Source organism: Hemitrygon akajei, chromosome 3, assembly GCF_048418815.1.
Source record: "Hemitrygon akajei chromosome 3, sHemAka1.3, whole genome shotgun sequence".
In the NCBI taxonomy this organism is placed as follows: domain Eukaryota; kingdom Metazoa; phylum Chordata; class Chondrichthyes; order Myliobatiformes; family Dasyatidae; genus Hemitrygon; species Hemitrygon akajei.
The window spans coordinates 203,612,230-203,638,428 of NC_133126.1; positions in this window are offsets into that span (position 1 = coordinate 203,612,230).

Sequence of the window (26,199 nt, forward strand, 5' to 3'; positions counted from 1 at the left end):
AGAGCGAAAAGATGAACTATGAAAGGAAGCTAGCAAATAATATCAAAGAGGATACTAAAAGCTTTTTCCAGTATATAAAGAGTAAAAGACAGCTGAGAGTAGATATAGGACCGATAGAAAATGATGCTTGAGAAAGTGTAATGGGAGATAAGGAGATGGCGGAGGAAAAGAACGAGGATTTTGCATCATTCTTCACTGAGGAAGACATCAGCAATATACCGGACATTCAAGGGTGTCGGGGAAGAATAATATGCGCAGTCACAATTACGACACAGAATGTACTCAGTAAGCTGAATAGTCTAAGGGTAGATAAACCTCCTGGACCAGATGGAATGCACCCTCGTGCTCTGAAAGAAGTAGCAGTGGAGATTGCGGAGACATTAGCAATGATCTTTCAAAAGTCGATAGATTCTGGCCTGGTTCCGGAGGTTTGGAAGATTGCAAATGTCACTCCGCTATTTAAGAAGGGGCAAGGAAGGAAAAACGAAATTATAGACCTATTATCTTGAAATAGGTGGTTGGGAAGTAGTTGGAGTCGATTGTCAAGTATGAGGTTACGGAGTACCTGGAGGCATATGACAAGATAGGCAGAACTCAGCATGGTTTCCTTAAAGGAAAATCTTGCCTGACAAACCCAGTGCAATTTTTCGAGGAAATCACCAGTAGGCTAGTCAAGGGAGATGCAATGGATGTTGTGTATTTGTGTTTTCAGAAGGCCTTTGACAAGGTACTGCAAATGAGGCTGCTAAACAAGATAAGAGCCCATGGAATTACGGGAAAGTTACATACGTGGATAGAGCTTTGGATGATTGGCAGGAAACAGACACTGGGAATAAAAGGATCCCATTCTGGTTGGCTGCCAGAATCTACACAGCAAAATCTACATATATCTCCATACAGAATCAATAATAAATATAGAAACACAGAAGCATAGAAAGCCTACAGCACAATACAGGCTCTTTGGCGCACAAAGTTGTGCCGAACATGTCCCTACGTTAGAAATTACTAGGCGTACACATAGCCCACTATTTTTCTAAGCTCCGTGTACCTATCCAAAAGTCTCTTAAAAGACCCTATCTTATCTGCCTCCACCACCGTTGCCGGCAGCCCATTCCACGCACTCACCATTCTCTGCGTAAAAGACTTATCCCTGACATCTCCTCTGTACTTACTCCCAAGCACCTTAAACCTTTGTCCTCTTGTGGCAACCATTTCAGCCCCGGGAATAGCCTCTGACTATCCACACGATCAATGCCTCTCATCATCTTGTACACCTCTGTCAGGTCACCTCTCATCATCCGTCGTTCCAAGGAACACCACTTGAATATTTCGAACGTTTTTAACCGTTGAGAAATAAATTTTATTGGTTATGCCTCTACGTTAGGTTTTACTAGTTTGAGCTGAGAAAAAAAAATGTATAGTAATAGCTGCCTTGCAGTAATTACTGGTGGACGATGGAAATTGCCGTTTCCTCTACATATTCAAATACCGTGAGAGCTGCGAGGCGTGTATTCAGCAGACCTTATAAAACCGTAAGATAATGGAGAAGAACTACGCATTCGACCCATCAAGTCCTATTCTCCATTCCATCATGGCTGATTTATTATCCCTCCAAGCCAGATTCCCCGGTCTTCTACCCACGACAGTTGACACACTTACTGAGAATCAGTTAAACTCTGCATTACATATGTCCAATGATTTTGCCTCCCCGACCATCTGTGACTATTAATTCCACGAATTCATCAGGCTAAATGAATTCCTCCTAACTGTGCTCCGGGCAGATAGAAAATTATATGAGGTTAAATATCCTGGAATTCCGTGTGCATAATACAAGGGTATGCACCTGAGATTCCAGGATACTGAATCATTCTGCTTTGTCCTGAATAAGAAGTAGAAAATCGGAAATAAGGAAACTGCCGTTACTGAAGATCTGAAATAGAAAAAAGGAATTCTGCTGATAACTTAGCCCCTCGTGTAGCATCTGAGTTGGCTGAAAAGGTGTACGGCTTCGTAGTGAATGGCCCTTCATCAGCTCTGGAAACATGAAAAAAAAGCTTGTGATACGGTAAAGTAAGCAGAGCGTTGGGAAGGGATACAGGGAATATCTATGAGAATGAAGTCCCTGACTATCCAGGTGGAAAGCTTACTTTCATCGATCGTGTCGTGATTGTAGTTGCATTTCATGGTGAAGCGTCTTTGAGACTATGAGCACAGGCCAGACAGCGACTGGCGATTCAAAGCCCAATATCTGCGAGTCCTAGGGTCTAATGCCCAGGAATGGATGTTGAAGGCCCAAAGGCAGTCTGTCCTAGAGACTTCCTGTGTGTGTGAGAACGAGTGTAAAACCATAAGACCATAAGATAAAAGAGAAGCAATAGGCTATTCAGCCCATCTAGACTGTTCCGCCATTCAATTATGACTGAATCCATATACAGCTGCCTTCTCGCCATAACTTTTGATGCCTTGAACGATCAGGAATTAATCAAATTTCGCCTTAAATAAGAAGAAATTTTCGAATGGAAGAAGGACACTACCGTGGCTGATAAGGGAAGTCAGAGCCAAAGTAAAAGCAAAAGAGAGGACATACAAGTATGCCAAAGCCAGTAGGAAGATAAATGATTGGGAAGCTTTTAAAAACTTGCAGAAGGAAATTAAGAAGGTCCGTAACAAGGAAAATATGAATTATGAAAGAAAGCTGGCGATTAATATGAAAGAAGACACTAAAAGTTTGTTTTTAATATATATGAAATGTAAAAGAGAGTTGACGGTATTTATAAGACCAATAGAAAACAACTTTGGAGCTATTGTAATGAGTGACGCAGAGATGGCAGAGGAACTGACTGCATATTTTGCATCAGTCTTAACAGTGGGAAACATCTGCAGTATATTCAAGAGGGTTCGTGAAAGTGAAGTACGTGCAGTGAAAATTACGACTGAGAAGCTGGTCAGGGTGTTTAATGGTCTGAGGGCGAATGAATCTCCTGGACCTGATGGAATGCACCCTCGGGTTCTGAAGCAAGTAGCTGGAGAGATTGCGGAGGCATTCACAATGATCTGTAAAGAATTGATAGCCTCTGTCATTGTACAGGTTGACTGGAAAATTACAAATGTTGCTCTGCTATTTAAGAAGGGTAGGGAGCAGCAGACAGGAAATTATAGTCCTATTAGCCTGACATCAGTAGTTGGGAATCTGTTGGAATGGATTGTTGGGGATAAGATGACGGAGTACCGAGAGGCAGATGACAAAGTAGGCCAAAGTCAGCATGGTTTCTTGAAAGGAAGATTCTACCTGGCTAATTACAACGATTTTTGAGAAGATTACGTGCAGGATAGGCAAAGGAGATGCAGTAGATGTGGCGTACATGGATTTTCCAAAGGCCTTTGACAAGGTGCCGCACATGAGGCTGTTCAGCAAGTTAAGAGTCCATGGAATTACAGGGAAGCTACTGGCATGGGTGGAGCATTGGGTGATCCGTAGAGAACAGAGAGTGGGAATAAAGGGATCCTACTCTGGCTGGCTGCCGGTTACCAGTGGAGTTTTACAGGGATCGGTGTTATGACCGCTGCTTTTTACGATGTATATATTATGGGATTAATGGATTTGCGGCTAACATTGCCGATGATACAAAGCTAGGTGGAAGAGCGGGTAGTGTTGAGGGAACAGAGATCCTGCGGAGAGACTTAGATGGTTTAGGGGAACAGGAACAGAAGTGGCAAATGAAATACATTGTTGGAAAGTGTATGGTCATTCTCGTTGGTGAAAGATATAGACAGGCAGATTATTATTTAGATGGGAAGAGAATTCAACATGCAGAGATGTAAAGGGACGTGAGAGTCCTTATGCAGGATACCCTAAAGTTTAAACTACAGGTTAAGTCGGCGGTGAAGAAGGAAAATGCAATGTTGGCATTCATTTCTAGAGGGACAGAATGTAAGAGCAAAGAAGTGATATTGAGGCTCAATAAAGCACACGAGAGATCACACTTGGAGAAGTGTGTGCAGTTTTGTGCTGCTTATTTCAGAAAGGAAATATTGACATTGAAGAGCCTTCAGAAAAGATTCACGATAGCCGGAATGAAAGGATTACCGTAGGAGGAAAGTTTGGCAGCACTTGGGCTGTGTTCCCTGGAGTTCAGGAGAATGAGGGGGCTGGATTTCATAGAAACAAAATCCGATTATTAAAAGGCCTGAACAGATTATATTTGCCAATGTCATTTCCCGTCGCAGAAAGGTGAAGGACGTCCATTTAAAATAGAAATGCGGCGAAATTTCTTTAGTCAGAGGGTGGCAAATCTGTGAAATTTGTTGCCACGAGCAGCTGTGGAGGACAAGTCACTGGGTGCATTTAAGGCAAAGATAGATAGGTTTTTTTATAATCCAATGCATCAACTGGTATGGGGTGAAGGCAGGGGAGTGGGGATCCCTGGAAAACAGACCGTGACTGAATGGCGGAGCAGATTCGATGGGCTGAATGGCCGACGTCTGCTCCTATATCTTATGACGTTATGGTCTTAATTATGCCTTTGAATTTGGCTTCTGTCTCAGTGTGCGGCAGAGCATTCCATGGGTTCACTGTTCTCAGGCTAAACGAATTCCTCCTCACCTCGGAACTCCTCTAGACTCTCGCCAATGAGAACATTCTGAGATATAGGGTTCAAAATTACTCAACGTGCGGTCTAATTAGTGCCTTATTAAGATTCAGCATTATCTCCTTGTATTTGCAATCTATCCTTCTTGAAACAAACGCCACTGTCGTATTTGCCTACTTCACTGCAGACTCAACCTGTAATCTGATCTTCAACGAGTTTTGCACGAGGAGTCCTAAGTCCCTCTACACCTCTGATGCTTGAACCTTCTCCCCATTTAGATAATTGTCCACATTATTGTTCCTTTTATCAAAATGTATTATCATACATTTCCTAACACAGTACTCCATCTTCCATTATTTTGCCCATTGCTCTAATTCGTCTAAGTCCTGCTGCAATCGTTTATCTTCATCAGTACTATGTATCCCTCCACGTTTGTTCATATCGTCCACAGGATGTATATTGTACACATTTCTCTGACATTAACTGTAGTTATTGAAAGGTACCGGTCTCAATAAAAACCACAGAGGAACACCACTCGTCACAGGCAGACAACCAGAAAAGCCCCCTTTTATTCCCACTCACTATCTCCTACCTGTCAGCCATTCCTCATCCTTGCCAGAATATTTCCTGAACGCTAAAGTATTTTTATCATGTTTAGCAGCCTCATGTATGGCATCTGATCAAAGGCTTTCTGGAAATCCAAGTAAAAGGAATTTACTTCCTCTCCTTTGTCCAATCTGATTGTCATTTCCTCGAAGAACTCTAACAGATTTTTCAGGCAAGATTTCTCTTTACAGAAACCGTAGTGATTTAGGCCTGTGCGGCAGAGTGTAGGCTGAACGTAAGAAGGGAAGGTGCTTTGCTATTGTTTTGTTGTTTTTGCTGTTGCTGCTTCAGTGGTTCTGCCCAGCATTGTGGGCATGCTAGGTTGGTGCCGGCATGTATGGCAACATTAGGAGGCTGCCCCAAGACTTTTGTTAGTTCATGTTGGATGTTTTTAAGCATCAGTGAATATTGAAACTGTTATCAAACGTACTGAGCAGCTGAAGTGCCAGAGAATCTGAGTTCGTGGCATGAAGTTATCAAATATAGACGAGGTGTGTAATTTAAAATGGCCTCTTAATTGTGAAAACAGTTTTAGTTGTGCGCAGGAACAAATGCAACTCGTCTGCAACTTGCAAGACAATGCAAATTAAAATAAAAGATTTCCGTAATTTTAGAATATAGAATAGTCGTGCGCTAGAATCGGCTTGTTATGTAATCTGCAACCAAGGCCAATATATTTGTGCAAAGTAGAATTACCATGCAAAACTGTTTTTGCATGATATGCTTTACAAGCAATATAAGAGCGACTTTAAGTGACGGGCAATTGAAATATTTTATTCACAAACTGAAATCCTGAATACTGCAGTCTAAAGTCACGTGGACTAGTTTATTTCTGTGATGTTCAGAAAATATCTTATCATCACTGGTACATTACATAAAATAGTCACGGAAACAGATACAGTAGTGTGGAACTCTGTCTTTTGGCATATCTCAAACGAGTTTCTCGTTGTGAAACATGGAATTTCCAAGCAATCCCTCTCCATTTTCTTGGTTTTATATATTTACAAGGATGTAGCTTACAAGACATCTCTGAACACATCCACTGAAGTGTCCTCATGTGACACGGCGTTAAAGTTATTACGAGAATGTGACTGTGTATTTACTGAAAAAACAAAGACGCTGCGCCATGGAAACAATTCTGAAATTCACTAACCAATATAGGGCAATGATTAAGAATGCACCTGCTGATATGCTTTTATAATAAAACCGAAAATCTCCGTGGTTCATCCATGATTTACAAATATTGAGAACAATTTATTCACTATTAATTAATGAATTATTGTAACTTATGTTAAACTGACAAAATAAAATATATATAAAAATAAAGAAATATATAAATAAGAATGTAGCTCAAGTGAATATTATATTAACGTTAAGTAGTTACGTATGATAATAAATGAAGAATGCGCAGTGTGGAAACTTCGCAAGAAAATGATTATTGAATACTAATTATCTATAATCCACATTGGCAATATACAAGTTGCATTCTTGGTCGTTAATTAACAATAATTTCAAGATAATGCACAAATTAATTTAAATAATTGAATCCCATGCATACAAAAGCCATTTCAAGCAGTTTTCGGCGCAGCTGCAGCGTTTAAAATTTGTAAATATCTCTGTTAAGCAAATGTACCTAGAATGACAGAGTAGTTATTCATCCAATCAATTTTCATCAGCAGCAGGTTGTCCTCGATGGATGAAGTTATTGTGGAAAGACTACAGCAGATACTATTAAAATCTAATTTTGTCTTCTGCAGTTATTTTCTGAGGGACAGAACAAAGTAACCTGACTTGCTATCTTGGTGCGTATTTCTAGTAACAGCCCCATCAGAGATTCATGAATCTCCGGCCAACCTTCCCTTCAAGATGATCTAAATCATCACATTCATTGAGTCTGCTAGGTGTCCTCTGCCACCGCAGTTCGGACATGTTCTTACAGTACGTTAGAGCATATGCATGTTATTCTGTTTCTTTCCAGTAACAGTCGCATAACATATGTGCAACAATTTCTAATTTAATTAATTTTGACCATCTTGTACACATGTGGATGTGTAATTGTTGTTTACAATATGCTGATGCTGAAGGTCGAAGGACATCGATTACTAATTATATTTTACAGTGGATCACTGGCATTTGCGGCTGGCTGCTGGAGAGGGCCGATGCGATGGCCGAGTGGAGGTTTATTACAGCGGTGTCTGGGGAAGAGTAACCGATGATTTGTGGGATTTCAAAGACGCAGATGTGGTATGCAGACAGCTAAAGTGCGGCTCCGCAGTAAATGTTTACAGCCACGGGAAGTATGGAATCGGGAAAGGGCCTGTGATCATGAGCAACGTCAGTTGCATTGGAAGTGAATCCTATCTCTGGAACTGCACTTACACACAAACGGACCATTTATCTCTGCGTGATGTTGGTGTGTTTTGTTCTGGTAAGAACACTCTGTTCCTTCATAAAGTATATACTCTGTACAGTCATAGAGTGTGTATTCTTCCTGCTAATATGTCATTCACATGGATCCATTTGCTGTGGTCTTCTGGATCAAACTGCACTTGTGACCTTTTTTTGCCTTTTCAACAATGAAATCAGGTTTAAAAGACGCGACGTCTGCACTGAGTTATGATAACGAAGGATAATTTATGACCACATTAGCACTCTTGTTTCCCCGTTTCCATTAATGTAAGGAAGGCAAATATCTGCCTAATACTGTTACTGTTAGACTTTCCGCTATGCTGTCGTGATGAAAAGTCCAGACAAAAACGAACACGCTGTATTCCTGTAAAGATGATTCCTGATCTGCTGAGTTCCTCCAGCAACTTGTCCATGTTATTCATCATTTGCAACATCTGCAGAACCTCCTATGTATACACAATCTAAAATTATATTTACTTACAGTAATATGTTGAAACACGTAATATTGAGCATCGCCCCAAACTTATCTAATTCAAGTTCACCATCACATTAATCACAGATAAATGAAGACAGAGGGATTGCACGTTCAAAAAAGTGCAGAGGAATGTTGAATGGATGTGATCAATCTGTAATCCATCGCAAATACCCTCAGTTGCTCAAGGAACAGTTTGCAAAAAGTGGTTGCTCATTGACTCTTTACTCCACTCCCATCAGGAGGAGGCTACGTAGTATCCACGCCAGGTACATCAGACACAAAAATAGTTACTTTTCGCAAGCAGTCAGGCTGTTCAACAACTCCAGTCACCAACTGACCCTTTTGCACACCCAGCTCCCACTGCTTTGTCATTTCCTGTCAGAGTAACCTATGTACAAACAGTCCTGTGCCTTGTGTCACATTATAGACACTTTTATATTTTTTTCTGCAGATTTATTATTGTGTACTTTATCTTATGGGATTTTTTTTTAAAGTTTTTAACTGTTGCATCGGAACCGCAGAAAATATATTATTCAATTGTGTACTAGAAACGAAATTAAACAATCTTGAACTTCACCTTCAGCTTAAACATTTCAAGTACTCATAACGCAGACCTCTCATTTCTTTTAAATGAGCAATGTTTTGCGAATTTATAATAAGCAGAGTAGTGAAGTTACTCTTGCCAATTATCTGTTCATCCTGCTTGATCGCAAGCCTTAGTCAAGTTGTTTCCAGAAAGCCAATTCATTTAATGTTATTATTTCGTGCTGCAGATAATATTCCCGTAAGGCTGGTGAATGGTGGAAGTCGTTGTGCCGGACGGGTAGAAGTTTATTACAACGGAATCTGGGGGACCGTCTGCGATGATGCTTGGGATTTAACAGATGCTGATGTTGTCTGCAAGGAACTGAATTGTGGACATGCTGTTAATGCCACCAAGTCCAGTTGGTTTGGTCAAGGCTCAGGTCCAATCTGGTTGGACAACCTCAAGTGTTCAGCGAATAATACAGCCTTGTGGCAATGTCCGGCGAGACCATGGGGCGAGAACGATTGCATTCACAAAGAAGATGCTGGAGTTATCTGTTCGGGTGAGGAGTTTCTTAATGTATGAGACATGTTTTTCTCTCGCTGTGATGAAGTTTTTTTTTTTTACATACCGGTGGAAGATAATTTCGGAATGATAATCGATAAGATTGGCATTATTTCCCTTATTGAAAAACCGCCAACTCTACCACAAAACTAACAAAGGTTCAGTAAGTTAGCCACAAATAAATCGAAAAATAATATTATGTTTTTTTTTCATTCGTTCGGATTCCTGTGGTCATCTAAAGGGAAAGGATACTGATCTATCCTCTCGTGAGAGAAGACGTGAGCGGTATGTTCGACATTGTCAGCGTTTGAGCAAGGTCCCTCTCCCTCTCACTTGCTCTTGCTGGAGGAAGGTGCAGAAATTGTGATTTCGGGACAAGGTTTCATCTGCACGTATTGGTGTATGGATTATTTTTTTTTATCGAACTCTGCTGGTCACGTTGTATGCCTTTCTGGTTTCCAGTTACTGCCACTAAGTCTGGCCCTGTCACTCAGAAGAGAAGGAAGGAGAAGACACATGCTGCGGTGATAGGGGATTCGTTAGTTAGGGGAACAATGAGGAGGTACCGTGGGCGAGAACAAGTTTCCCGGATGGTATGTTCCCTCCCAGGTGTCAGGATCTAAGATATATCAGCATTATGTAGTGAGAAGGTGAACTGCTAGATATAGTTGTCAACGTAGTTTCTAATGACATTGGCAGGGCGAGTGACGAGATTCTGATTAGGGATGTCAGGGAGTTATGTGCAAAGGTAAAGAGCAGAACCTCCCGCGTTGTGATCTCAGGATTGCTACCCGTGTCAGGCGCAGGTAAGGGCACCACCAGGATGACCATGCAATTTAATATGTGACTAAGGAGATTGTGTAAGAGGGCGACATAGGATTTCTGGATCATTTTGTTCTGGGAAGGTGTGACCTGTACAGAAGGGATAGATTGCATCTGAACTGGAGGGGGACTAATATTCTAGCCAAAAGATTTGTTCATCCTGCAAGGTGGGGTTGAAACCAGAGGTGTCGATGGATGGGAGTCACTGTACCAGAACAGTAAGTGGAGCGGATGTGGAGGCATATGTTGGAAGACCTCAGACAAAGTTAGGAATCAAAGGGAGGAGCATGGTGTGACTGGTGTCCTGAGCTGCATATATTTCAGTGCAAGATGTATCGGAGGCAAGGCGGATAATAGTGCTGGAGATGTCGTCACTGGTTTGCAGATAGAGGAAATGTGTAGTCAGGAGAAGCTGATGCTGCCGATACGGCAAAATTGCAATCACCAGGATGAGTTGCAACGTGAATGGTGGACAAACTCGAAAAAGGGTGAATACAGCACTGAAGATAGAGTATTTGAATGCACACAGTACACAGAATAAGGTAGATGAACTTGCAGCACAATTGCAGATTGTCAGGTAGGAAGTTTTAGGTATCACAAAATCGTGGCTGAAAGACGATTATAGCTGGAACATAATATCCAAGGATACACATTGCATTGAAGGACAAGCAGGGAGGCAGATGGGGCGGCATACCTCTGTTGGTTAAAAATTAATTCAAATCATTGGAAAGAGATGACATCGAGTCGGAAGGAGTTGAATCATTGCGGATAAAGCTGAGGATCTGTAAAGGTAAAAATGCACAGATGGGATTTGTATACACACCCGAAAACAGTAATAAGGATGTGGCCTACAAATTATAACGGAAGATGGACAATGAATGCCAAAAGTACAGTACTAAAATGATAATTCAAAATGCAGGCATATTCGGAAAATCAGGTAGCTGCTGTATTCTAGTAGGGGGAATTTCTAGAGCGCTAACGAGATTCCTTTTTACAGCAGATCTAAGGTGACTCCATTAGAGAATCGTACATTGTGGATTGGGTGTTGTGCAATGAACCAGAGCTGATTTGAGACATCAAGCTCAAAGAACCTTTCAGTGCAAGTGACCACAATACAACGGAATTCATCCTGAAATTTTCGATTGCGAAGCTAAAGTCAGATGTATCAGTATTTCAGTTGAGTAAAGGGAATTACAGAGATATGAGGGAGAAGTTGCTCGGAATTGACTAGAAAAAAAGCATTGGGAGGTATGACGTCAGAGCATCAATGGCTGGAATTTCTGGAAGAATTTCGGAGTGCTCTGGATATATAAATCTCAAAGAGGAGAAGGAAAGATGACACGACTGTGGCTAATAAGAAATGTTAAATCTAACATAAAAGCCAAAGTGAGGGCATATAATAGAGCAACAAATATTTGGAAACTATTGGATCGGCAAGCGTTCAAATACCAACATAAGGCAAGTAAAAAGTCATTAAAAAGGTAAACATGGAATAAGCACACAAGCTAGCCAATAATATTAAAGAGTCTAGGAACCGTTTCTTCAGATGCATAACGTGTTATACAACGGTGAGACTGGATATCAGACCGCGGGTAAACGATGCTGTAGAGTTGTAACAGGCAACAACAAAATAGCAGACGAGCTGAATAAAAATTTGTCATCAGTCTTCACTGTAGAAGACGTTAGCGCTATGGTGGAAGTTCCAGGTGACGGGGGTCATAAAGTGTGTGAAGTTACCAAAAAGTGAGAGAAGGTTATTGTGCAATTAAAATGTCTAAAGGTGCATGCCAACTGGACCGACTGGTGTACATCCCAGTGTTCAGAAAGAGTTTGCTGAAAATATAGTGGAATCTGGAATGGCTCCAGAAGACAGGAAAATTGCAAATGTCCTGAAGAAAGGTCTGGGTCTGAAATGTCGACTGGTTCAATTGAAGCTTCCTGATCTGCTGAGTTCTTCCAGAAACCTATGTGTGTAGCTTTGGATTTCCAGCTTCGTCAGAATTTTTCATATTTATAATTCCGCTAGTATAGGTTACGACTTTATGGAAATATATTCAGTAAAACGCAGCATTAAATCAGATTACGCAGTTCAGATACATTTGATCCAAAAGACTGCAGTACAAAACTGGACGGTGCAAAGACTGCAAATTTGAGTCACAAATATAAATCTTCCTGCACTTAAGAGATTAAAGCTCGTTATCGTCTAAGGTTGTTATTTGCCCCTCCAACAATAACAGGAAACCTGTGCGGGAGAGTATTATTTTAATTGAAAAGACGTTGCACTGACACAACTCTAGTCTTCCGACTTCGAAAGTCCGTGTCCAGTGGTGCTGGTACTCGCACAAGCTGTGGTCTTCTGTAGTTGCAGAGAATGACCAGTTCTGTGCCTCGTAATGTCATTTGAACAGAGGAGCACAAGAACATAATAAATAGGAGCAGGAGTAGGACATCAGGCCCGTCGAGTTTGCTCCGACATTCAGTAAGATGATGGCTGTTCAGGCCATGCATTCAGCTCCACCGTCCTGCATTTATTCCAAAGCCGTTAAGTCCCCTGCTATGCAAAGATCTATCCCACCTGTCTCAAATAAACAATGAGGGAGCCTCTACTAATTCAGTGGGCCGTTAATTCCGCAGATTCACCACTCGCTGAGAAAATCAGCCCTTCCTCATCTCTGTCGTAAATTTACTCCCCCGAATCTTGAGACAATGTCCTCTGGTTCTGGTATCTTCTGGCAGTGGAAACAACTTTCCTGCCTCTATCGTATCAACCCTGTCATAACATTATATATTTCTATGAGATCTCCTCTTCTGAATTCCAGCGAGTACTGTCCAAGGTGCCTCAATATCTCCTCATTGTTTAACCCCTGCATCTCTGCAATTACAGACAGACAGACATACTTTATTGATCCCGAGGGGAAATTGGGTTTCGTTACAACGGCACCAACCAAGAATAGTGAAGAAGTATAGCAATACAAAACCATAAATAATTAAATAATAATAACTTAATCATGCCGAGTGGAAAGAAATTAACCTGGTAAAACTCCTTTGCACCACCTCCACATTCAGTATATCCTTCCTCCAGTGAGGAAGACCAGAAGTGCATGCAGTCCACCAGGTGTGGCCTTATCAATACGCATTATAACCTCATTGCTCGTAAATTCAATTCTTCGAGCAAATAAGGCCAGTATTTCATTTCCCTTCTTGATATCCACTGCACCTGCAAAATAACTTTTGATATTCATGCACAAGCACTCCTAAGTCACTCTGCACAGCGGCGTGCTGCAGTATTTTACTACCTAAATAATAATCTGCTCTTCCCTTTTTCAAGTGGATGAGCTCGTATTTACCAACATTGTACGCCATCTGCCAGACCCTCGCCCACTCACTTTACCTATCTGTGTGTTTCTGCAGACGCTCTGTATCTTCTGCAACATTTGTTTTTCCGCTCAATATAGTATCATTAGCAAACTTAGCTACACTGCACTCGGTCTCCTCTTCCGAATCGTTAATGCATATTATGACCTCTACACCTGAGGCACACCACTCACCACTGTTTACCAACCAGAGTAACACCCACGTATCACAAATCGATGCTTTCTATTAATTAACCTATTCTCCACCCAAGTTAATACGTCACCTCCAACTCTATGCATAAGTCTTTTATGTGGTACCTTATCAAACTCCTTCTGGAAATCGACGTAAATAATGCCCATCTCTTCCATTCTATCCACTGTGTTCGTTATGTCCTCAAAGAGGACCCGACTTTTCTGAGTCCTCGTAACGTCTGCCTGCAGGATCCCTTTATTTCCAGATGCCACGCTAATTCTTCTTCAATTATATCTTCAAACGTTTTCCCAACTAAATATGTTAACATAGCTGGCCTATAGTTACCTGCCTTTTTCCTACATTCTTTTTTTAACAGTGACGTGACATTCGTCTTTTTCCAGTCTGCCGGGAGCTCCCCAGGTTCCAGAGAATTTTCAACGAAGCTTTCACTTTAACCTCAGCCATTTCTTTCAGCATCCTAGAATGCTTTCTATCAGGACCGAGGGACATACCTATCTTCACGCCACAAAGTTTACTCAGCATTATCTCTTTAGTGATAGCGATTGTATCGATGTCCTCATCTCCCATTGCATTTATAACATCTCTTCTTGGCATGTTAGACGTATCCTCCACCATGAATACTGACACAAAATATTTGTTCAAACCCTCTACCATTTCGTCATTCCACAACATAAATTCCCCTTTCTTGTCCTCCAAGGGACCTAAGTTCACTTTAGCCACACTTTTCTGCGTTATATAATTATAAAAGCTGTTCCTGACCGCTTTTATTTTGTGCTATTTTATTTTCGTAACCTGGCTTCCCTTTAGTCATTGGTCGCATCCTGATTCTTTGTTCCTTTCTACAGTTTTTCCAATCTTCCAGTTTCCCACTAGTCTTGACAACTTTATGTGCACAAGCATTTGGTTTGATGCCATCCTTTATTTCCCTAGTTATCCAAGGCTTCTTCTCCCCACCCTTATTGTCTTTGCTTTTAAGCGGAATATCCTTTTATTGAGCACGGTGAAAATTTCTTTGAAGTATTCCACTGTCCCTTAACCATCTCACAATATAGCCTGTGTTCCCAGTCTACACGAGCAATCCTCCCTCATCACATTGATCAGGCATAATACACTGGCTTTGAATTGAAATACTGCACCCTTCCTGGCCATTAGATCTCTCTGTAGATCTTATACGTCCACTCTGCCAGAGCTGTCTTCACATGCTAGTGCAGTCATGCCAATATCTCACTGCGATACGGATCCCGTCGGCTCTCATCACCTGGTTTAACTTGCCTGTCGAAGCGATGCACCAACGTCTGACCGGTGTCGCCTGCAACCAGTTACTTCGAGTCTTTGGTGAGAGCTGAGTGTCCAAAGGTGAGTTCGGACATCATAAGCCCCATCGTTAGAGGTGCTGCACGTCCCTGATCATCATATACCCACATCACAATTAATTATTAGCATGAAGCAATAATCAATAATCAGGTTTGTTCTTTGATCTTCAGATCACAGGAAGATAAGGTTGGCAGATGGGAAAAATCCCTGCCAGGGCAGACTTGAGGTTTTCTTTAACGGAACATGGGGAACAGTTTGCTCTGATTCGTTTGGCATTGATAATGCACAAGTCGTTTGCTCCCAGCTTAACTGCGGCACCGCAAAATTAGTCGAAAACAGCGCTGCATTTGGAGAAGGTACTGGACAGATCTGGCTGGACGAAGTGAGATGTCGGTTGGGCGACTCACTTTTATGGCAATGCCCATCTTCAGCATGGGGCCAGCACAACTGCAAACACGAGGAGGATGTTGGGATCACTTGTTCAGGTAATTATATTCTCATAGCGTTATAGACTGCAAAACAGGACTCTCGGCCCACCTACCAGAGCCAAAGTATTAATCTCCCTCGCCCCATTGGATCGTACCCGGATCATAGCCCTTCGTTTCCCTCCCATCCACGGACCTATCCAAATTTCTCTAAAATTTTGAAATATACCCGTTCCAACAGTTCCACAGAGTAGTCGTTCCACACTCTGAGTGAAGAAATATCCCCTCACATTTCCCTTAGAGACTTCACCTTTTCACCCTTAAACCATGAGCTGTAGTTCTAGTCTACCTGAACCTGAGTAAAAAAGCCTTTTTGAATGGATCCTCTCTAAGCCACTCATAATGGTGGTTATTTCTAACAAATCTCACCTCATTTTCCTACGTTCTAGGGTGTAACCGCCTAACATGCTCACCCTTTCCCTACAACTCATTTCCTCAAAATCTGACAGCATAACTGACATTTTTTCTCACCTCTGACAGTTATTTCATACATCTATTATATTATTTATTTTTAAATGTAAGGACATGCATTTGGGATATTTCACTGAAATGATGAATTGGATGTTTTACAGAAATATGGCCAGTGAAACCGCTAATTGATGAGGTCAAGAAAGAGAAGATAATCAACCCGTTTCCAAAATCCTCCAGTAATTACTGATATTTTAACATATATGCATTTGTGTTTTTTTCATGCTACTTGTTATGAGAAGTTTTCTCTGTTCCTGATCTCAGAAGGATGCAGACTCTTTCTCCCTCAATTTCAATTTTCTGCCCTCACTGCATTTCTTGTCGCGTCAGTGCAATGGAATATTTAAGTACAATGTAGGCCAAATCGCTGATTTAACAAAAAAACAATAGAACATTCTTGCTCAACGCTTTGCAATCAAAAGTTCGGGATAGACTAAATTTTGAGACTATAGGAATGTTTAGCTGCAGAAGGACAGAAAATTGTGTGCGAGACATTACCGGTGTATGGCTGCGTTGTCAAAAAGTTACTTCAGTGTCGAATGCAAAGAATATAATGCCGCCATTTCAATTGCTGGTTCATCCTTTTCTAAGTTCAGAATTCCAGAGTGACAGGGCAATATAGGATATTGCATACATGTATGCCTAATTCTTTTCAACAATACTGATTCCATTTATTACCGAATGAAATTATTGACAATATCAGAGTGGATCAACATATTCTATCGAACGTATTGTTCTTCTATTTTATTGTCTGAATACATCCAGGAACAATTCCCATCCCAAAACATTAAACACATGACTCATCCCTGGAAGTTGAGAGGGAGAAGTGGGTTCATATGACTTCCAGTACAAGTTAGTTCTCAAATAAGATCATGTGCATTTTTGTTTCAGAACTGCGGCTCGTGGCCGGGTTCGATAATTGCTCTGGAAGAATTGAAGTTTTCTTCAGTGGGACGTGGGGAACGGTCTGTGACGATTCGTGGGACAGATACGATGCTGCTGTCGTCTGTCGCCAATTAAACTGTGGGGATCCAGTCCTGGCCTCCGTGGGGATGATATTCCCCCCTGGAAACTGCACTATTTGGATGGACGAGGTCAAATGCAAAGGGAATGAGAATTTTCTGTGGGATTGCCAATTTTCTGCATTGAATCGACATGACTGTGGGCACAAAGAAACCGTCGGTGTGATATGTTCTGGTCAGTAATCGAATTATGTTTCTACTTGCCGTCAATTCCAGTTTTATTTTCACGTCATATAACCATATAACCATATAACAATCACAGCACGGAAACAGGCCATTCCGGCCCTCCTAGTCTGTGCCGAACTCTTAATCTCACCTAGTCCCACCTACCCGCACTCAGCCCATAACCCTCCACTCCTTTCCTGTCCATATACCTATCCAATTTTACCTTAAATGACACAACTGAACTGGCCTCTACTACTTCTACAGGAAGCTCATTCCACACAGCTATCATTCTCTGAGTAAAGAAATACCCCCTCGTGTTTCCCTTAAACTTTTGCCCCCTAACTCTCAAATCATGTCCTCTCGTTTCATATCTCTATCTCTGTAGCATTCCCCTAGAACAAACCTTGATATCTTCGAATAGGTATCACAAAATTAACCTTTCCAGCATGGGTTGTCCACAGGGACACTGCTTTGCTTTGTGGATCTTTTTGTATTGTGCTGTAGTGGTTCTATGTTTCTATGTTTAGTCCTTCGCTGCCGGTGCCGTTCTACATCGATGTTCAACGCAGTTTTCTTCCTCTAAATATCTGTAATTTTATTTGAGCATTTAATTCCCTTCAAGCCCATGTTTTAAATCCAGCTTTCCATCTCTTACCTCTTAAAATTTTACACTCTATTTGCACCCCTGTTATGCCGCTGGTGTTCGAATTGAGATCTTAGACGTATTTCGAACTTCCCGGAACAAGCCTGGTTGAGATTAGTATTTATATACCTTTATCCTCACTGAGAAGGACTTTTAAGTTTACATTTAACATCATAATGTTCAGAATTAATATCAAATTTTGACAAACGCATGGAAATGTCACTTAATACAGACCGACAATTTTTGTCTGCTCTGAAGCTGAATCCGTGATTTACTGAAAGGCATGTTTTGTAATGTTCATTTACTATGAGATATCGCACGGTCACAGGAATTTCTGCCCAGCAAATCCGCGCTGCCCAATTACAGTCAGGTGACCAATTCACCTAATAAACTCCACATCTCCGGAGAGTCTGAGAAAACCCATGCTATCAGGAGGAGTAGGTACAATCTACTTTCAGACAGCAGTGGAATTGAACCGAGGTTTCCGGCACTAGGCGTTTCTATGCTGTTCCTGACAAAATATAGTTACATTTGTTTAACGCCTTTCTTTCAGATCACCAGCCACATACTCCCACTTTTAGTAATCTGAGATCCTTCATTTACGCAATCCCTTTCATTCTTGGTTCTCTTCTGGTCATCGTTTCTCTCTACCTGATCAAAAGCCAACGAAGACAGTTCCAGAATGGTTTGTAAATCATTTTTCATGAGCCTTGAGGAATAACTGTGAACTAATTTAAAATTCGTCATGTCGATTACTAGCTATCCGGTATGTTCCATGAATTGAGAGTCTGAAAACGCATAAATACACTTTAAATTGCTGTTTAGAATACTCCGGTCTCGACTATTTAGGCGTGGAATGTAAATGTATTTTTCCTTGGTAAGATGAGCAAGTAAATAGATGACGGTGATACAACGAGCTTGGACCGTTATGTTGCATGCAGCGCATGTAAAGCGAAATGATGCTGTCAGTCTTATCTGCTCGCTGGATGAACGGAAGAAACATCAAATGGAAGTAATCCGAAGGTTGTTACAGAAAGGAACACATTCTGGGTATTGGGATGACATTACTTACCGAACTCATAGCATTACGGCGCAGTACAGGCCCTTCCGCCTACGATGTTGTTGCAACAATTTAACCTATTCTAATTTCGATTTACACCTTCAAGCCCACATAGCCCTCTATTTTTGTTTCCATCATCTGTATACTTATGTAAGTGTTTTGTATGTATCCCTCATGCATCTGCCACCACCACCAGCCATATTAAAATTTATCACTCGCCGCTCTATGGAAAAAGAACTTCTGACCTATATTTCCACCCAATTACCTTAAAATTATGCTCCTTCGTAAATCCAGTTTCTGCCCTGGGATGAATACTCATTATATCCACTTGATCTATGCCTCTTATCACTTTGCATCCTTCCAACAAGCCACTTCTTATCGTCCTTTATTACAGAGAGAAAGTACTAGTCCACTTACCCAATGTTTAGCAGACAATCCTGAATACTTCTGCATCTTTAAGATAGTCTGCTTAACAGAGAGCAGTTAGAGCAGTCAAATATTTCAGTGTGATTGAGATGGTGTTAACTTTCTTGGTTCACTGAGGAGTGGATCCTGGACTTTGGAACTTCTGCAGATGAATTTGATGAAGGCAGGAGCAATCTAGCTGTTTTTATTTTTAATTCTATCACGCAAACGAAGGTTGCGAAGAATGTTTCTCGGATATTTTAATGAATTGACAAAATGAAAGGATGTTAACAAAGTAATGTGTGCTTAATATATAAACAGCGATGCGTGCTTACAAGGGTGCGCGTTCCCCCCCCCCCTCTCTCTCTCCCACTCTCGCTTTCTCTCTGTCACTCTCCCCTCTCTTCCTCTGCTGAAAGTAATGACAAAGAGGACAATAATAGGTGAAATTTCTGACCGTTTTGTTCACCGGATAAATTTCCCTTTTTGGTATTTCAGGCGATAAGAGGTCACGGCCTTCAATACACAAATTTGCTGAACCTTTTTATGAGGAGATCGCCATTCAGGAGACTGGGTCTGGAGTCGGTAATTATAGTTAAACTGTATGCATGAGTTATCTTTCAATGTGAGTGAATTATATACTATCAAATCCAGGTTTTTCTTTCATCAGGAGATTCGCAATCCATCAGCTCAGCCGATAAATTGGAATATTATCTGGGCGATGATTTACATGGCTACAAAAATGAAAACATGGAAGGTAAGTTCAATACAATGTTACCCTACAATAGTCTCATCAGAAGGGAGCAAAATAAGTCATGGTCTTGGAACCAGACGCCAGGACATTACGACACACAGCAACACATAGATTTTAGCCTTTCTGCCCATCGAGTCTACTACCAAAATAAGTATGGAAAACATCGGGAAATCTAATCATTTGACAATATCCACAAAAACAAAGAACAACAAGGACCACAACAAAAGCTCAAATAATATCTCAGATCGAAGCAGTTTCATCAGGAATATCTCAATCGAAATCTCGTTAGCATGTATATAATTCGATCACGTTTACTTTCAAAGATGTACGCATTAACTATTACTGTTATTGCAGCTTTTGTCTTGGATGCTTTACTGTAGACTTTGAAATGCAATTACTTTGCTCAAACACAAAAATAACTCAATACAATGGCGATAGATTTAAAGATATGATCGAAGAAACTATCCCTGCCTACTTTGGACGATGCATAATAAAGAGACTGCCAGAAATGTCTCGTGATATTAACCCAGTCTCGCAAGAAAGAATGCAAAAAAAAAGTGTACGTTCAAAGGCTGCATAATCGGTACATATCCCATTACCGTTAGCCGTAGTCAACTCAATGGGCCATAGAACGTGAAAAAGTGCAGCAGACGAACTTTTGTTTCATGATTTTATGCCAAACTAAATTAATAGTTAAACCTCCAGCCTAAATGTTCCAAGGAACAATATACTCTGTGTCCCTGTATGCAATGGACAAGCTCCTCCGAACCCAAGCAAACAAAAACTGCATTGATCATATCCACTTGAATCTTCCTGAAAAGCACAATATGTGAGGCATAGTCAAACGCCTCACTATAAATCCCATACAGACAACTTCCTCAGCTCTATCTCAACCTATTACCTTTGCCTATGTGAAAATATCAGTCCAATATGATTAGCCTGTCTAGCAGTAAGTCAAGACAACTCTTCCCAATTAGACTGTGCAGATAAATCCTATCCCCCATGAACGTTTTCCAATACCGTTCCTGCAACTCACGTGACGGTCACAGGTCTATGGTTTCCAAGGTTATTCCTGTGTCCTCTACTGAATAACAGAACATTAACTAATTTCAGTTTGCTGCGACATCATTTGCTCTAGATAGGACAGGAAAACCTTGGCCATCCTACCTCTCTCAATATGTGGTATATCTCCCTGCGTACTTGCTGGAAATTATCTACCGCCATCTTCTTCAATAGATCTAACAGTACGTCTCTTTTCCTATCGAAATGCTATAGCATATTAGAAACCATGCTATCCTTCACGTCATTCTCCTTTGTCGATAACAACGCACAATCAATTACACATCCTCCACCTCCAAGTACATATCCCCTCCTGTATCCTTGAGAGGTTCAAACCTCTCCCTAGTAATCCTTTTGATCTTGGTTTATATATAAAATGTCTTAAATTTGTCTTCAGTTCTGCTTGTCAATGCCATTTCATGATTCTGGGTGGATCTCCTAATCCCTTTCATTAGTTATTTCCTATCTTAAAAGATTCACATGTTCATTTTATTCTCAAATTATGTAAGTAGACACAATTCTAAGAATTGTGTTCTCTAGATAGCCATAAATTACAGAAAGACATAGAGGTAATATATAACACCATAAAATCATAGAGCCCAACTTCTAGGTTGTCTTGAAGGGATCCATTTTATTTAAGTTTCTTTCTTTTCTTGACTAAATATACTAGCTCTCTCGGTATCTGAGGTTCATTTATCTTGCTATACTGTTAATCCCTCTTACTGGGGTGCAATCAATGCAGTTTATCTTTAAGCACCCTCCACATCTGCGACATGGACTTGCCCTAAAAGAGCTGTTCTCAATTAACTCTCTCCATTTCTTGCTTAATCACTTTGTATTTTGCTAGGTCTTGCTTAATGATCTCAGGCAAGGTCGGTGATAATTTTACCCATGGCTACCTTAAACTTTAAGTTGGGCATTTCCCTGTATATTGTCTCCTACTGAATAGTTAGTCACCTGATTGGTCTCATTCTCAAAATCAGGCTCGGCATTATCCCTGCTTTATTTAGACTCTACATACTGATTTACACATATGCAATGTGAATACAAGAGTAGTAAGGAGCTGACAACTCTGCGATAAAGAGACCCCCAATATTTGTCCGCAATATATAAATTATGAGTAAATGGATACATTCTATTTGCCTGGATATGAGCTACTCTGTCAATGATGTAGACTGACGACACCATCGATACAATAGGAGTTCCTTTGACTGAATAACTCCAACCCCAGCAGTGATACGTTTCATGAGCATTATGCAAGGATTGTTGTTACATCAATTAATATTTCTTGCCAAAGTTATTCCGACAGAAACGCTCTAAGGCAACAATTAAATCACCAAATATAAAAGCTACTCATGCAGCTACTGTCACCCCTGTAGTTTACCTCAGGCTACTGTGCAATCCTGTCTTGAAATTACTTGGGAATATCTCAGTTCATTAAGCTCATCAACCCTGCCGGGACATAGGCTGCTGACAAAGTTTGTAAGAGCTCTCAGTCCTGGGCCAGTCTTTCAGGTCAACCCCGGCTGTACCCCCTCCCGATATAGATCCTTTCTCTCGCAGGTATAAAGACTTTGTAGCTTCTGTTGGCGTTATTCGAGCTCTGGGGAATTTCAGGATGGGTTTGCTAAAACAATGTCGAACCCTCCTACTTTCGGAGCCGGGCTTGGGAACCTCCATTGCAGAAGTTTGAGAGCAGAATTTTGTTCATGATTTCACAGCAGGACGAGAGCGATACAACGCCGTGTCTCAGCATTACATTGTAAAACGCATTTCGAAGGGGCTTGAGAGTATTTTCCAGATGCTGATGGGATGAACGATTTTGTAAAGTGATCGATGAAATAACTTACCCGAAAGAATACATGTGTATACTATTTTCTAACAGAAATAAAATTCGAAAAACAGAGTTGCAATGGGATTTTACAGGCCTTGTGTGGGATCCCGTAAAGGTTAACCTGCGGGCTGAGTCAGTGATGAGGTAGAGAAATGTAATGGGAACATTCGTGAGAGGGCACTAAGAAAGAACAAGGACATAATGGTGTATAATGGTAGGGTTTCACTGGCAGTAGTCAGACCGTGCTGAGTATTGCGTGGACTTCTAGGCTCCTTATCTAAGAAACGAGGCACTGGCTTTGGAAAAGATTCAGAGGAGCTTCATGAGAATGAGTCCGGGAATAGAAGGATAAGCGTATCAGGAGCTTTTGATCGTTCCCGAGTATACACGATAGTTCTGAGTAATGAGGTGGGGATTTCACTGAAACATGTCGAATACTGAAAAGACGAGGTAGAACATGTGGAGGGGACTTGTTTTATAGAGAGTGAGTCAAGAACCAGAGAGCACAACGTAGAATAGAGGGCCGCTCATTTAAGAGAGGAACAGAAAAAAATATTTAGCCATTTGGTAGCTCATCTGTTGAATGCTTTGTCACAGACGTCTGTGAAAGCCAGTACATTGTGTTTAATTAAGGAAGAGGTGGGGAGGGGTAATACAAACGACATGGTGAAATGGCGGAGCAGACGATAGGACCAATGGTCTATTGTGCAAATGCTCTAAATCTGCTCTTATGTCCTATGGTCTTATGGTAACGTTAACTTTGTTCCTGTGTTGGCCTTTGCTATCTAACTTGCTGACGATTAGAAGTTTTCTCTGTCCTTGTTTCCTATTTGCAACTTGTGCACAGTTCATATCTCTGCAGATAGTGAGAAATACTTCTTTGAGAATGAGCCGAATAGATAATTAAAGGGTTGACTATAGTCAGTTAACTTCACATTATTTATTGTGTTGTGGCAGCATTTTCTGCAATACACTCAGGAATTGTCTCTCATTTTTCAGAATCCCCTTTGCCGCTTGTCGAAAATTTCGGAGAAGAATATGACGATATTGAATAACTGTGCATGAAGAAATGGGAATTACAATCATTTAGATTAAACATTTTATGGTCTGTTGCAACCACCGTGCAATTTCCCCGTATGTTTTGTAATTCATTTAATGTAAAGTTGTAAGTGGCATTCAACATCCCCGTTCCCCCCACCCCGTGATTTGAAGTGAGTTCCTTCCTTGAAGCGGAACACAAAACATAACTTCTGAACAGCTTGGCAGATGCCAGTGATGCAAAATGTAAAATGGCTTTAATTTCAATTTGACGCTGTCAGTAAATATCTCATTACTTTACACAGCTAATCTTCTAGGACGTTCTATTTTGTATGGCTTATTCAACAAAACATGCAGTTTTTCTGACTATTGTTCATTTAATGTATGCAACTGTCCTTGAAATACATTTGCTGAAATACATTTCTCGTCTCTTGATTATTTTTTGAATAGACGACCCTCTTAAGCCCAACACACGTACTGGGGCATGGGCTACCGACAGCCTCTCGCTGGAGTCCTCTGTCCTGGCCCTGATTTCAAGTTGTTTGCACATTAGCCCATCTTCAAGCCGAAGATCCTTCCTCTCCCAGGGATGAGATCTTTGGTGCTTTTGTTGTTGCTTCTTTACCTCTGAGTCTCTTTACGAAATGGTGTTGCTAACACTCCTGCTTTCGGAGCAGGGCGTGGGACTCTCCATGTTCAGAGCGTGTAATTGAAATAAGTTCGACCTACCAAAAGAACACTGCAGCGCAGAAAAAAAGCCATTCGGCCCTTTTAGTCTGTTTCCAAACATGATTCCGCTAGTCCCATTGACCTGCACACAGTCTATAACCTTCCAGACTTATCCTATCCATGTATCTATCCAATTTATTCTTAAAACTTACGAGTAAGCCCACATTTACCAGGACAGATGGCAGCTGGTTCCGCACTCCAACCAATCTCTGAGTAAAGAAATCCATCCCAATGTTCCCCATAAACCTTTATTCTTTCACATTATAACCACGCCCTCTCGTATTTATCTCTCCTAATCTACGTGTAAATAACCTATTCGCATTTACTCTGCCCATACCCCTCATTATTTTGTAAACATCTATCAAATCTCCCCACATTCTTCTACGCTCCAATGAATAATATCCTAACCCGTTCAATCTTTCCCTGTACCACAGGCTCTCTCCCTCCCTAATAAAGGAACACGAAGTATCCCTGTTTCACAGCGACAGGGGAAACATAACAAAACAACTCGCTGATTTAGGATGTTAAAAATTCTGTTACATCGCTTTCTCCGAGCTCGGTGCCTTTGGACAAGCAGCCAACATTGGCCGCTGCTCTCGATTTCCTTGTTCTCCCACGACGCATCAGTCGGTGGCAGCAGCACCAGCCTTGAATCCGCCCGCCTCCAGAACCACGATGATCCGGCACACTGATTGTGCACTAGTCTTCTAGGCCGCGTCCTTGGCATATCGAAAAGCAGCTGGTCGTGAGGCCCTGACAGCCGGTCCCATACCCGCAAAGAACAGAAGTCAATATGTAACTATACGTCAGGGTCCTCAGAAGAACCTGGAAAGGGAAAACGAGATATCAAAGATAGAAATAAAGCTGTTTCCAAAAATGGAAACAAAGGAATCGCCGTTTAGCGCCATCATCACCTAGCCCACCCTTCTTGACGAATCAAGAATTAATCACCCTCCGCCTTAAATGTACCCTGAGACATGACCTCTACAGACGTCAGTAGCAACGAATTCCACAGATTCACCACTCACTGTTGAAGAAATTGTTCCTCACAGCTTTTGTAAAATAAGGCTCTCCATCCTGAGGTCGTGTTTGGTCGTAGACTCCTCACCATCGGAACCATCCCTCCACTTTCACGCTATCAAGGCCTTTCAACATTCGACAGGTTTCAATGTGGTCATCCCTTGTTCCTTTGATTTCCAATTAGTAGAGACCTCTTTATATGACAAGCTTTTCAATCCCTAGAATTGCTTTCATGAAATACCTTTGAACTCTGAAATGGTGTTATTAGATAGAGGTACAAAACTGTACACAATTCTCCAGATGAGGCCGCACCTGTTCTTAATAAAGCTTGAATTGACATAATTGAGAGTAGACTCTATTTATCTTGAAATTAACTTCGCAATTGCCTTCCTCACCACGGATTAAACATGCAAATTAACGTTTAGAGAATCCTGTATGAGGACTCGCAAGTCCATTTGCACAGCAGGTAGTTGATATTCTCTCCAGTTATAAATTAATCTGTGTTTTTATTGCTTCTACCAAAGTGTATGACCATACACTTGCCTACACAGTATTCCATTTGCAAGTTCAAGGCTTATGCTTCTAACATGTCTAAGTCCTTCTGGAGACTTTCTGCTTCCTCAAAAACATCTGCCTGTCGACCTA